The sequence below is a fragment of the Galeopterus variegatus genome, unplaced genomic scaffold (genome assembly GCF_000696425.1).
Source record: "Galeopterus variegatus unplaced genomic scaffold, G_variegatus-3.0.2 Scaffold2403, whole genome shotgun sequence".
Classification (NCBI taxonomy): Eukaryota; Metazoa; Chordata; class Mammalia; order Dermoptera; family Cynocephalidae; genus Galeopterus; species Galeopterus variegatus.
The window spans coordinates 126287-140083 of NW_007728514.1; the positions used below are offsets into that span (position 1 = coordinate 126287).

The 13797-nt window shown below is 38.6% G+C and overlaps 1 protein-coding gene across 1 annotated transcript in view; it reads right to left on the bottom strand.

Annotated features, from left to right (window-relative positions):
• The window catches only part of LOC103597738 (neuroligin-4, X-linked-like), a 77108-nt gene that overhangs the window by 36705 nt on the left and 26606 nt on the right, over positions 1–13797 (bottom strand). Inside the window, exons 2-3 of the mRNA XM_008581609.1 lie at positions 9271–9435; positions 6027–6115 (exon numbers count right to left, since the gene is read on the bottom strand). The gene's annotated coding sequence lies outside the window, so the exon portion shown is untranslated. The remainder of the gene's footprint in view (positions 1–6026; positions 6116–9270; positions 9436–13797) is intronic.

Genomic DNA, 13797 nt, shown 5'->3' on the forward strand with positions numbered 1-13797 from the left:
GTTGGCCTCAGAATAATAATTTTAAAAAAAAAAAAAAAAAACAATTGACATGAAATCATCCTTGACTTGAAGCAAAACAAATAAACAAACAAAAAAAACAAAGATGAGCTTTTATTTCAGCAAAATTTGAAGAGAAAAATTGAAGTGAGAGAAAATATTTGAATAATGCCCAGAATAATATATTTGTTTAAATTTAATCAATAACATACTATGTGTTCTACAACACCTTTCCCATTTATTTGTTTAGCAAATATTTAGCAGTTTACTACTATGGATCAGGCACTCTTATGGACTTCAGGGAAAGAGAAATGAACAAGAACCAGGAATGCATCTTCTAGTGCTTTCATGCGTCTACCTTAGTTTACTTAAAAAGGTTCTTAAATATTGAAGTTTTTACGATTGCATACTTTTTGAAAATTCCCATCATGTACTAATCTTAAAATTAGTCTAAGAATATCTAAGATCTACCATATGACCTAGCTATTCCACTGCTTTGTATATAACCAAAGGAACAGAAATCATCATGTCGAACAGACACCTGCACTCCCATGTTTATAACACCTCTATTTATAATAGCCAAGAGTTGGAACCAGCCTAAGTGCCCATCATCAGACAAATGCATAAATAAAATGTGCTATATCTACACAATGCTATAAAAAAGAATGAAATACTACCTTCCGCAGCAGCATGGATGGACTTAGTGAAAATTATACTAAGAGAAATAGTCAGGCACAGAAAGAGAAAAAACACAAGTTCTCACTTATATGTGCGAACTAAAAAATAAATAAATAAATAAATATACAGACAAATAAATGGGTGGTGGCGAGAAGACACAACAATCACAATTCCTTGAACTTGTTAAGACAAGTGAACAGATATGATGTTGATGGAGGGGGTGGGCAGAGAGGGAGGAATTGGTAAAGGGACATAAAAATCAAATACATTGTATATTGATCAATTAAATTTTTTAAGAAATTAAAATAAATAAAATAAAATGAGAAACTTCTGCAAAAAATTTTTTTAAATCTATAGTTTAAATGCTCCGCTATATACAGTAAAACCTTTCTATGAAGTATTTTGTTTAAATAGAACATATAGGGCCAGCCCGGTTGCGCACTGCTACAGTGCACCGCTTGGGGTCGCTTGGGAGTGCGGCGGCGCTCCCACCCGAGGGTTCGGATCCCACATACAGACCGGTTCCCGCTCACTGGCTGAGCGAGGTGCGGGCGCAACACCGAGGGTTGCGATCCCGTTGCCGGTCCCGGTCCGGTACGGGCGCGACACTGAGGGTTGCGATCCGTTGCCGGACACGAAAAAAGACAGAAAGGAAAAAATAAATAAATAAAAATAAATAAATAAATAAATAGAACATATGTTGGCCTACAATTATTTATTCCTTTCTTGCTTTTTAAAGAATGATTTAAAGGACCTGTTTACAGTGACTTATAATACTTGGAATTGTGAATCAAGACCTTGAGAGTAGTTACTACATTTATTATAATATGAAGGCACTTCAAAAAGTTTGTGGAAAAATAAAATTAAAAGATAATGTAAATCTCTCCAAGAACTCTTTGAAGTACCCTCATGTATACCTCCTTTTTTTTGGCTGACAAAACTAGTATTGTTTAAGTCTTTAGAAGTGAATGTGTCTTTCCCAATCATTTGTTTTTCCATTTTCATTTATTTATTTTTGATTAGCATATAAAATTGAGTGCACTTCTGGTGTACAGCATGGTTTATGCTACATATACAATGTAGAGTGGCTCAATCAAACTAATTAGCATGTCCATTACAACACATACTTATTGTTTTGTGATGAGAATCTACACTCTTAGCAAAACTTGAGTGTACAATACATTGTTATTAACTATCGTCACCATGTTGTACAAGAAATCTCTCAAACGTAAAAAAAAAAAGCTGAATATCTAAAGCAAACTTTATTTTCCCTAAGTCTGCACAACTGCTTTCATCTCCTCTTATAATTTCTTAGAAAACAAAATACTCTGATTAGTTCCTACATACTCTGAAGCTAGATCGAGGCAAACTCTTTTTAGCAATTGCTCTTCAGTTTATGAGCTTCCATTCCACTCCCTAAAGGGAGGAAGTATGTCATAGGGATTGAGCAGAAATTTTGATCACAATTTACCCCATTGTCTGCCTTTGAAGTATCTTTCAAGAATCTTAGGTGCCTTTGTAGCACCATTGAAATACTGTCAAATTTTATTCAGTTGCTGGATCCCCTTGCATTTGAAGAAGATTCTCTAGCAGCTGCACCACATTGATTTGCATAACTACTCTGCATCCCTCTAAATCACAAAATGTTTTATGATAGATTCGTTTGGATGATATGTGTTTGGAACCAAGTGCCTAAACAATGCCAATATTCAAATTTACTAGCCCCTAGGATTAATCTGATCACCAAATCTTTGACATATTCTTAAATTCACTTCCATGCAATACTGAACTTTCTTTTTCCAGGTTCATCCCTTGACTTGGAATTTATGGTCTCAAGAATGCCAGGAAAGGAATTTTTTTTGATAATCTATTTTGCATAGGACCAAGTCATTTTTGCAATAAAATAAATTCTAACATAAGATTCCCAAGACCATACCAGACAACCATGACAATCCATTGCAAAAAACTTCCCTTGACAGGGGTTGTAAAATCAGAAAGGGTTCAGTCAACTACATGTAGAAGAATTGATTGAACTGGCCTAAGTTGAAATTTTCAAGTATTAAATAGGCTTAATGAATTATTTGTACCTCCCAGGCAGCTGTTGTCCTTAATTTATAATCATAGATTCTGCATAGTGACAGGGAATGAATGTATAACTCTTGTCTTTACATATACCAAAAGCTTGGTGAAAAAAAACCAGCTATATTGTGGCAGAGGTAGATTACAACATATATGCCCTTCTTCAAGGGTCTACATGCTTTTCCACTAATCCCAGCCCCCACATATATGATAATATCTCCAAATGAAGAGTCACAATGTTTTCAGTTCTTATCCAGAGTCTTGAGCATGCTGGGAAAGGACATATCCTTTGGCATTAGCTTTTCATCCAGCCAAGCCATCCTTGGTAGATGATGTAGGAAGTTCTAACACAAGATGACCAGGAATCAAAGCTCCTGCACCCAAATTGTCAGTACAACATGCTCTAAAGCAATGCCTTTAAAAACAGATGCAGCTACCAATTAAACAAAGCTATCAGCAGACAGACTCTTTTTTGGAAATGCTGATAGTGCTCAGTGGTTTCAAATGTAGATTGAAGCTAAGTGCATATGGTAAAACAAAAAAAAAAAAAATCCTCCTACATTCAGAAGTTCTCATTTCCTCCCTCTGATTGTGCACTTTATATAATGTTCCCCTTGGGTTCATCATGTGAGCTGTCACATTATGAGCTGTGACTCGTCTGCAGCTCTGAGCTGGGTGCCAGACCTATTACTACTGCCGATTATATTAAAGTGCTCTTTTCACTGAAGCTACTGAAATGATTACAGCCAAAGCTGAATCTGGTTGCTGCTTCAAAGGCTGGTGGTGTGAGAAAGAAGACAGATCCTTCTGAGACTTCACACTTTGGTTATTTATTAATACTCAGCCAACTCAAGAAAAAAATGGGGGAAAAAACCCCAAGCAATTATGTCATTCAGGAGACATAATCAATAATATGTTTTAATTGATTATTCAGCTATATATGCTGATGAAAAATACATGTGTACATTGAGTGCCTTTGATAAAGTACAAGTAAATAAATCTATACAAGATAAAAACAGCAAACAACTGGTGAATCTTTTTCTCAACTGTGGTTGTCTTCCAAATTTGAATGTTAATGACAATAGAGGACCGAATTAGTGTTTCTTTATAAATTATCTTTAGAAAAAATAAAAAGACACTGATACTTTTTGATCGTAGAAAATATAGGCAGAGGTTCAGAAATCAATTTTGTTGGAACCAAGAGTTCAATAAAGGACATGATTTTGACAGTCTTTTAGAATCCATGAAACTACAGAAATTTTGCTCCATAAAAAACAATGGTAAAAAACATATACATGAAAATTATCTGGCAAACTTTAAAGGGACACTCGGATGTCACTTCAGATTTAAACTTTGACCAGTGCTTAGAAGCTTTGACATTCAAATTGATTAGAAAATTGGTCAGTAACCAATATTTAAGCAATACAATCATAAAAACTGTTTCAGCAGGGCTTAATTTGACAGCTGAGCCATGAAAAGACATAACCATTTACTTAAAATGTATTAAAACATAAGATGATCCTTTCTGGAATGAGCTTGGGAGGAAAAGGTTCAGATTTTGAATTATGTAAATGTTTCTATTAACATGTGCTCACAACAGTATATCATAAAAGTATTCTAACCCTATTGCCTTGCTTGGCTTTTACTCAATTCCCAGTTTCCAGATAGTGAAAAGGATCTCATGGTCTGAGTGGACCCTCAGCCCACACTAGTAGCATATGTTTGGCATTTTGGATCCCGTTCTGCAAGGGGTACAAATAAAAAGGGTAACATGAGGGGCTGGAGGACTCTGACCCCTAGGTAGCTGGAGATAGTTACTCTAGAAGACAGAAGGGTTCTAGTGCACAGCAGTTCTGAGGGTTTTACACAAGGTGAGTCACAGAGCTGACATTCTCACTTGAGTATGCCTACTTTAGAGATGCACCTCACATTGTGGCTAAGTGGGGGAGTAGACAATTGGTTATAAAATCCTAAATAGCCAATGCATGTCAGTATGGACACTCCCACTGAGCTGGAAATGACTGCTTTGCACTATTGCTGATTTCAAATAGATGTATAAAAGCAAAGCAAAACAAAACTGTTTTGCCACCAAAGCCATCAGAAGTGATTTAGCCAGGCTGAAAAATGCATCCATAAAATAATTTATTTTAATCTCTGCATGAGCCTCCCTCACATGATGGGCAGAACTTTGGTAAGCAGAGAGAAGAAACATTCACACAGGCAGAGAACGGCATAAACAGAGGGCTCAAGGTGGAAAAGCACCAGAGTTTACCGGAGTGCAGGATGGGACTGGAAAGGAAGCCCAGGCACCTGCCTCTACCAGGATTTCTGTGGATGCAAATCAGAAGTATGGGAATACTCTGAAAGGATTATTTTTTAACCTGTAAGATGGACTGAGATGGCATTCTTCAGTATTTTAAAGTTTTCTCTGAGCTTTCTGTTGAAATTTTCCAAATCTGGAGGAGGCACGTTTAGTGGTCATAATCATTAACCATTCATGCTCATACAATGGGATTCTTCAGCCCCACTCCCCCTGACCTGGAAAGTCTGGGAGTCCTATGGACACGCCCAGGCAATACTCTTTTATGGGCACTGTTCTCACTGAATTCTTATACTGCAACAAGTTAGGTATTCTGTTACCCTTTTTTGACAACCAAGAGAGATGAAGACGTTAAAAGATAAACGAATAAACCATCTACCTAAGGTCACACTTTGCAGCCTAAGAGATCCTTCCTGGACACTTCTCCCAACAGATACCCCAGAGTTCGGATAGGCCTGGGGGTTAGAAATGAGCAGGCATGCAGGATGCACTGGCTTTCGTATCAGGAGTTCTGGTTTCCCAGACATGTGGCCAGCTATCCAAGGCTAGCCCCTGCCCTGTGGAAAGGTTTCCCCTTAGAAAAATTAGACAGAGAGAACCAATGTGCAGCCCCTCCCAGCCTTGACTCTCCAAGCTGACTGTCCTCCAGGAAGAGTCCAATCCCAAACCTGCCCTCCTCAAGTGCACTGTAGATCTTGCCACCTGCTCTCTAAATCTTGTGTCTAAGTTCTGAGTAGGTGGGAAAACTAAGGCCCAGAGAGGTTTTCAGCCTTATGGTGAGTAAGACTGAAAGCCTCAAGTATAGCCCTCTATCCTCAGCTCCATGTTCCACACTCTCAACAGCCACTAAAGCCCACAGCATGGCTGAATTCCAGTTCTGGAGATCCACAGTGCAGCCCGGAACACGGTCATTGCCATTTTGAACTCACCGCTAATTATTCTTGATACTTACCATTAGACTGTCTTTCTGAGAAGGTGCCTTTACAGATGCCCCCATAGAAATTTACTTGATTTTTTTTTCCATATCAGCACATTTTTCCCCTATTGAAAGAAAAGAGAAATATATCATGCTAGTCAGTAAAAGAGAAGAAGCTAACATTTCAAAATCAATGCTACCTTCCTTCTAAGCTTTCTGTCTTTTGTCTTTTTTTTTTTTTTTTTCCGTGTCCGGCAATGGATCGCAACCCTCAGTGTTGCCCCCGTACCGGACCAGGGACCGGCAACGGGATTGCAAACCTCGGTGTTGCTCCCACGCCTCGCTCAGCCAGTGAGCGGGAGCCGGTCTGTATGTGGGATCCGAACCCTCGGGCGGCAGCGCTGCCGCGCTTCCCAAGCGGCGCACCATCCAGTGCGCCACCGGGCCGGCCCCTTTCTAAGCTTTCTTATGGGTGGTTGCAAGAACTAGCTGGTAGAGGCATTAAGTAATTATTAACTTGTTCCCTAATAAACCAATCAACTAATCAAGAGAGGTGACCAACACAGGCACGGCTTAATGTGGATCCTACATCCAACCATAAGGCCTTTGGGTTTTGTAGCTCATGAGCACATTATAAATCCTGGAAAGGTAGGATCATATTTCAATAACTTTTTACATTTTTTGATTGAAACATAATTGATTGTACATATTTGTAGGACACAGCATTGAATATCAATACCTGTGTGCAATATGTGATGCTCAAATCAGGATAATTACTATATTTGTCATTTCACAATGTAATTATGTTTTAGATTACTCATAACACCTAGCACATGTATTTATTAGTATGCATTTCATAAATACTGTTGATTAAAATACACTTGTGAAAATGAATCGATACCTAACAACAACCATAACACATTTATCTCCACTGACCCTTCTATAGTTATGCAAAGTAGTTATTATCACGTCTATTTTACTTTTAGAAAAACTGACATTCAGATGTTAAATTACACAGCTCATAAGCTCTGGAGCAGGAAGTTCGACCTAAGACTCTCTTGACTCCAAAAACCATGCACATTTTTCAAGATATCAAGCTACTTCCTCATCCAAACAAATATAAAAATAATAATAATAATAATAATAGTAGTTATAATAGTTAACATGTATATATAGGGGGTCATCACTGAATGTACTGAATGCTTTATATAAACTAACTGTGTTTATCTTCTCAAGAAACGTGTAAGTATGTATAAGCCTTACCGACATTAGTTAGTTGAAAAGAAGGGATTTGATACCAATAGCAAAGACAGCCCCATAATGCATGAGGCACGTAGCATAAGACCTCAAGTAATGGTAGCTACTGCAACTGTTTTATTAGTATTGAGACTTCGAAACTGCTGTATCTCCATTTTCAGTGATCACAGCTTAGCTCACACCCACGGGACACTGTTACATTCACAATTACCGAGTGAAAGATGCATGTGTACTTCACAAAAGTTTTACAAAAATTACTGTGACTCATGTGTGGCTGACTATACCTTTGTCTTGTGATAGGGGAAAGAAAAACTTTTTGTCAATCTTTATTTTAGGTTTGAATTTTTGTTTTTCCGCTTGCTCAATTTTGTTTACGTACATAAGTGAGATGGACACACTAATGGTATTTGCATGTGATACCTTTATTTTCAAATCTGATACTGCTAAAATTTGATAGGATAAAATATTCCCACCGTATAGTGTTCAATAGGTAATTGTGTAGCTTAAGGGGACTCCCTAGAAAGAACTCACTCGTCCACACAGGTTCTCTATGGGAGGACCGTGTTCCATGCTTTTGTGCTCTATGACAGACCTGTTTCAACCCATTCTACCTGCATCCCTGACGATCACGATTCTCTTTCAGGGCCCTACGCACTACCTTCAGTGCAGATTGCACCATGTCTCCTGCTATCCATGGTTAAGTACTTTCCCAATATGTTTCTTTTTCTTCTTTCTTTAATTGAAACATATTGAGTATGCATATTTGTGGGATACAGATGTATAGTTCAACACATGTATGCAATGTGTGATGATCAAATCAGGGTAATTCGTATAGTCAGCACTGCAAAACTTAATCTTTTTTTTTTTTTGGTGATAGGGACATTTGATCTCTTCTTATCTAGCCATGTGATACCATGCAGTAAATTATTGTTAATTATAGCTGCCTAGTTCAACGGTACACCAATAGAACTTATTTCTCCTACATAGCTGTTTTCTGGCCATTAACCAACCTCTTGTCCTCCAACATTTCCTGCCTACAGTAAACACAGTTCTGCTCCCTCCTTCTAAAGATTCTATTTATTTATTTATTTATCCTATCTATCTATTTATTTATTTTAGCTCCCACCTATGAGTGGGGAATGCAGTATTTCACTTTCTCTGCCTGGCTTATTTCACTTAACGTAATTTTCTCCAAGCTCACCCATGCTGCTGCAAATGGCAGAATTCCATTCTTTTGTATGCCTGAGTAGTATTCCAATGTGTGTTTGCTTCTTCTTAAAGGATAACTCTTCATAGGTGAGCTCACAACACAACGTTATTCCAGACTGCTTTTTGTGTTGAGAAAACCCCCAAAATTAAGGACCCAGAGGCAGACAGGTGTTCTTTATTATATCCATAAGCTATGCCATGTGAGTGCTAACTGTGGATATCAAAGGAGTATCCAGATGGTGGACACTCCTCCATTCCATGAACCCACATCTCCATTTTTCTCTTTTGTCCTCTGCTACATGATTCATTGTGGGACATGATATGGACAATATTACTTCATGTACTTAGAGCTAAGTACAAGGCACTTTCATGTGGTTGATGTAGTCTTTCATAGGTTAAAGAATAAATTCCCTAGAAGAAAATTCTTGACTTTACTATGAAATTAGTTCTTGATGACCTATGGTAGAAGGCTAGAAACAGGCACAAGTCTGATAATCTGCAAATTTATGTGAGATTACATTTTATAATCTAAATTTTCTCATAAAAACCATACTCTTCCATACATATATCATTTGCAATGACTTACACTGTAATTAGTAAGTTTTTGATTTCTATGTGAAAGCACCTTTCAAAAACATACACAATGTGTGACAAATAGATATTTATATAGACAACGTGGACTAAAGATGGGAAGGTAGTAATTCAAGCCATATTTGTGAAGTACTAATATTTTAGCAAATGCTACCTTAAAAATCTTTCGTCATTTTAATGGAATCTTAGTATGCAGAGAATACATAGGTCAAAGCATACACACCTTTTGAGAATATCAGATGAGGAAGCTGTGAATATATTCCACACTACGATAATGTTTCAAATGATCCACTCCATATAATTTTGTCTTTACAGCTGAAGGTTTGGGGGTTCATAGAGATGTTCACAGCCATTCTAGCTCGCCCTGGGTAATCGGTCAAGAAGACACCTAAGACATAAGGCATAAGGGGATAAACGTTTTCATCTAAGATAACATTGATGTAACTCTGTGATGCAATCTCTCTCCTCAAGGTTTTTTGGGGGGAAGAACAGCACTAAAGCAAGTGCTTATAATTGCATGAGCTCCTATACTGGTGACACAGGAAGAGAGAGAGTCATGCTCAGAAGTGGTGACATCTCAGAAAATGCCTCAGGAGAGGACCTCCAAGATGATCTGGGAAGAGGAGTGAGAGGGCAGCCACATGTGTCACAGGATGGCCCAGGGAAAGCAGGAAGTAGAAACTGCACCAGACCCTCCAGGGACCTCAGAATGTCTGGGCCATGATTACAGCCAAGGGTTCCCATGGCTCTGACTCCATCCATGAATAATGTCTGCATCAAATCTTACACACGCATGCACATGCCAAAACAGGAAAGTATAAAACCTAAAGATATTTCTGAGGGATTTTAAGTTTAAAAAGAAAATAGGATAATTCATCTTTCATATAGGTTATTATTACTATTATCTATAGTCGCAGTAGCCTGCTAAATAAAAGGGACAACTTTAATTTTGGTAGATTTCTCAAGTAGCTTCAAAAATAAGGTGTGTTCAGGTAGATTTTAGTGGGGTCATTCTAGATATTTCCAGATGTACATACAAATGGCCAAATTAATATAAATGACTTTAATGCATACACTGCTTCATCTCACCCAAATTTTATCTCCTCCTCTCTAACTTCAGGTAGATTTTAGTGGGGTCATTCTAGATATTTCCAGATGTACATACAAATGGCCAAATTAACATAAATGACTTTAATGCATACACTGCTTCATCTCACCCAAATTTTATCTCCTCCTCTCTAACAGAACAATCGTCCAAATTATATCCATTTTTTGAAAAGTTGCAGACTGAATAAAACTTCTGTTTCTGTCTTGCATGGGCTCCCAGTTTTGTTTTGTTTTTTTATGCCATGTTTAACTTATTTAATTTTTAGCATTTTGAAAATCAAGAAAACTATAAAGAGGAAAACTTCTATTTAGAATTTTAGCAGAATAAGTTACAAAACAGATCATTGATTTTATATAGTTCTACTGTTCCCAAATCATTCCACAAATGTGACAAACTCTCAAGCAATTAATTGAGTGGCCACACTGGTAGTTTTGACCCAAATCTCTACAACAAAATTAAAAAGCACGTACAGTCATCTACCTGCTGAGCGGGGGGAAAATATTATAGCACAGCAGATTTATAGCTTTGGTGTTAGAATACAAAGTATTAAACTCCAAAATACCTAATATTCTAAAAATGTATCACTCCCAATTTTCTAAGCATGGACCACTATGAGAAATTTGACAAAACTTTTCTGTTGCACCGTCTTTAACAAAGCACAGAAAAAGTTGTTAAAAACTGTAGAGGTAGTATGAATATCTATGAAGAAGATTTTAAATACCTCAGGTACCACACGGTCTCACTCATATGTAGAAGCTAAAACATATCTATCTATCTATTTATCTATCTATCTAATGTTTTGTAGTAATGGGTACAAAACTATGCTATCTACTCTAAGTGAGTCATTGTGCAGTATATGCGTGTATTGAAACAACACACTGTACACCACAAAAATAAATATAAATAAAATACCATAGCCAAAAACAAATTAGATGAAATATTTAAAATATAAAAAGATTTTAAAAGATAAATAGGCATTTAGAAATAAACTACTTAAACGTGTTGACTGACCAATACATTTTCAGTAAACCACGCTAGTTTAAACACATCAAACTGAACAATCCAGGGAGACCCATGCTTCCTTAGGTGAAATAGGGACTTTCTCCTAGAAGCTGGTAAAATGGTCAAAGATGGTCTTTCCTTGGATCTGTCTAGCTTGACTGCATGCCTAAGAAAACTACAATGGTGGAGTTTAACCCTTTTCCTTACCATGCAACACTTGATTTTCTCACTCATCCACAGAATATCTAGAGTGTTTTACAACTAGTCATTTCTTCCATAAATACCCAGTGAACACCACTCTACTCCAGACTCATACAATGCACATTTTAGGGGAACACAGGAAAACATCCATCCCCTACCCCCCCATGCACATGTACACATACATAAGGAACAGAAAAATAAAACGCTTTCAAGTTTGAGTGCACTCTGAGAAGGAGCTAAATATGAGCACAACAGAGGGTGGGACCTGCTGTAAATGGTAAAAGAACAGGATGTTCGGAGCAGAGAAAGAGGCACACAGAGAAGCCCTAATGTGGAATATGCCCAGTTACAGCAAGAAACAAAAAGATAACTGGTCTACCAGTGCAGTAAACAGAGAACACCATGGGATCCTCCTGCGGAAGTGGATAAGAGTCTAATTGTGTAAAGCCAAATAGGTCAGTGAAAGGAATTCGGGGATTATTCTAGGTGTAATGTGAAGGCATCCTTTGTGAGACATTTTAGACTAGGAACATAGCATAGATGAATAACGTGAGGATCAGCCTTCCACACTTACTATGAGCCCATGTTGAGGTGCTTTGCATGCTAAACTTTATTTTGTGCACCTGCCTAGAGGTAGGCACTCTTTTCACAGCCCCCTACAGATGAGGAAACTGAGACCTAGGAAATCAATGACTGGAATGCACACAGCTGGGAAGAGGCATCAGGTCTCCTGTGTCCTCTGGTAGAAATGGATGAGTTCCAAGGAGACATCAGAGAATTAAGGAAGGCGGGACAAGGGGCAGAACCATAGCCCTAAGTAACGGATCAGGTGTGCATATGAGACACTGGGATAAGACACTAACCCAGGTTGAAAGAGAACCTGAAAAGGATGAGAAAACAAGAAACCCAGGACCTAGCACAGAGGACAAGGGGCAGAACCATAGCCCTAAGTAACGGATCAGGTGTGCATATGAGACACTGGGATAAGACACCAACCCAGGTTGAAAGAGAACCTGAAAAGGATGAGAAAACAAGAAACCCAGGACCTAGCACAGTGATTTCCACAGATGCTCAGTTTGGACGGGACATTAAATACCTGGAGAAGTGACTGCTAACTGATGTTGTGACGATGGCGATGGGGTAGAGTAGGGAGGACAGTGCATACTTATGGGTGATTTTTGAATGGGATGGTAGTCATATACAATCTATTATTCAGGAAGATGAAGAAGGAATTGTTTAAAAGATAGATGGGAGAACGTGATAGGTCATAGGCAGGGAATTATTAAAATAGTCAAACGTATAGCAAGAAGATCACCAAGGGATGTAAAGACATGTCACAGTGGGAGAACTGCCAGGACCTGGAAAGGGATTTATGTTAGGGATACAAAAGAAAGAGTATTCAAATACAAGATGAGGGACCACATGGAAAAGTTGGCATTTGCAGGATAAAAGAATGCAGGGAACAGGGTAAGCTTGACAGGAACCATGCCAGGCCAATTTTGGACACACCAAATTTGAGTTTGGGGCAGAGCATTTCAGCAGCATTATCCCAAAGGGAGCTGGAAAGCTGGGATGTGGCTTGAGGGAGAAGTCAGAGCAGAAAGTAGAGCCATGTCAGTCCCCTGGGTGGAAGTGATCGTCAGACCATGAGTAGATGCCAAGCTACAGAAGACAGTATGGACGGAAGAGAAGCAGCCGAGGATGGGATTCAGGTAGCAACCATCACTGAGGAGTCAGGAGAGGTGGAGATTCAGAGAAGTTAGTTACACGAAAAGAAGGGCAATAGAGGAGAAATAGGAGGGCTTTGGAGTTCAAAGAACATTCCTCAAAGGACGGACAATGAACAAGTCAGAGTCTATTGGGGAAACTCTAAAGAGGATACAGCATTGTTGGGGGGTCAGCCCCTGATGTGGCTGGATGGATAACCAATGGGATGTAGGTGTGCTCTCAGGAAACATAAATAAACATGCATATATGCATATATATGAGAAGTGAGAGTTAAGTCAAGAAATGGTTCTTGGTGAGAGTTCCTGCTCTTGAGGTCCTCTGTGCCAGGAAACTAATAGTTTTGGGAATGACAGTAGAATGGTTGTGAAGGGCTTGATAATGGGAGGACTGAAAAATAATCACCTCTCAAAGTCTATCAATTACCTTATAATCACCAAAAAATAACACCTTCCCTGTCAGTCTCATGGATCTGCACAGTCTCTGACAATGTGGACGTCCACCCACCTTTGGAACCCTCTCTCATCCCTCAGTTAAGCGACCGTAAGTTAGTCCCAGCCTCTTACAGTGACTCACGGCCTCGGTCTCTATCCAGTCATTTGCTGGGTCCCATCAATACCATTCATCCAGTGCCTCTCAGGATTGTCACACCTTCCCCACGCCCTCAGTCTCTACCATCGCTAGATCTCAACTTATGCACTTAGACTCTCACCT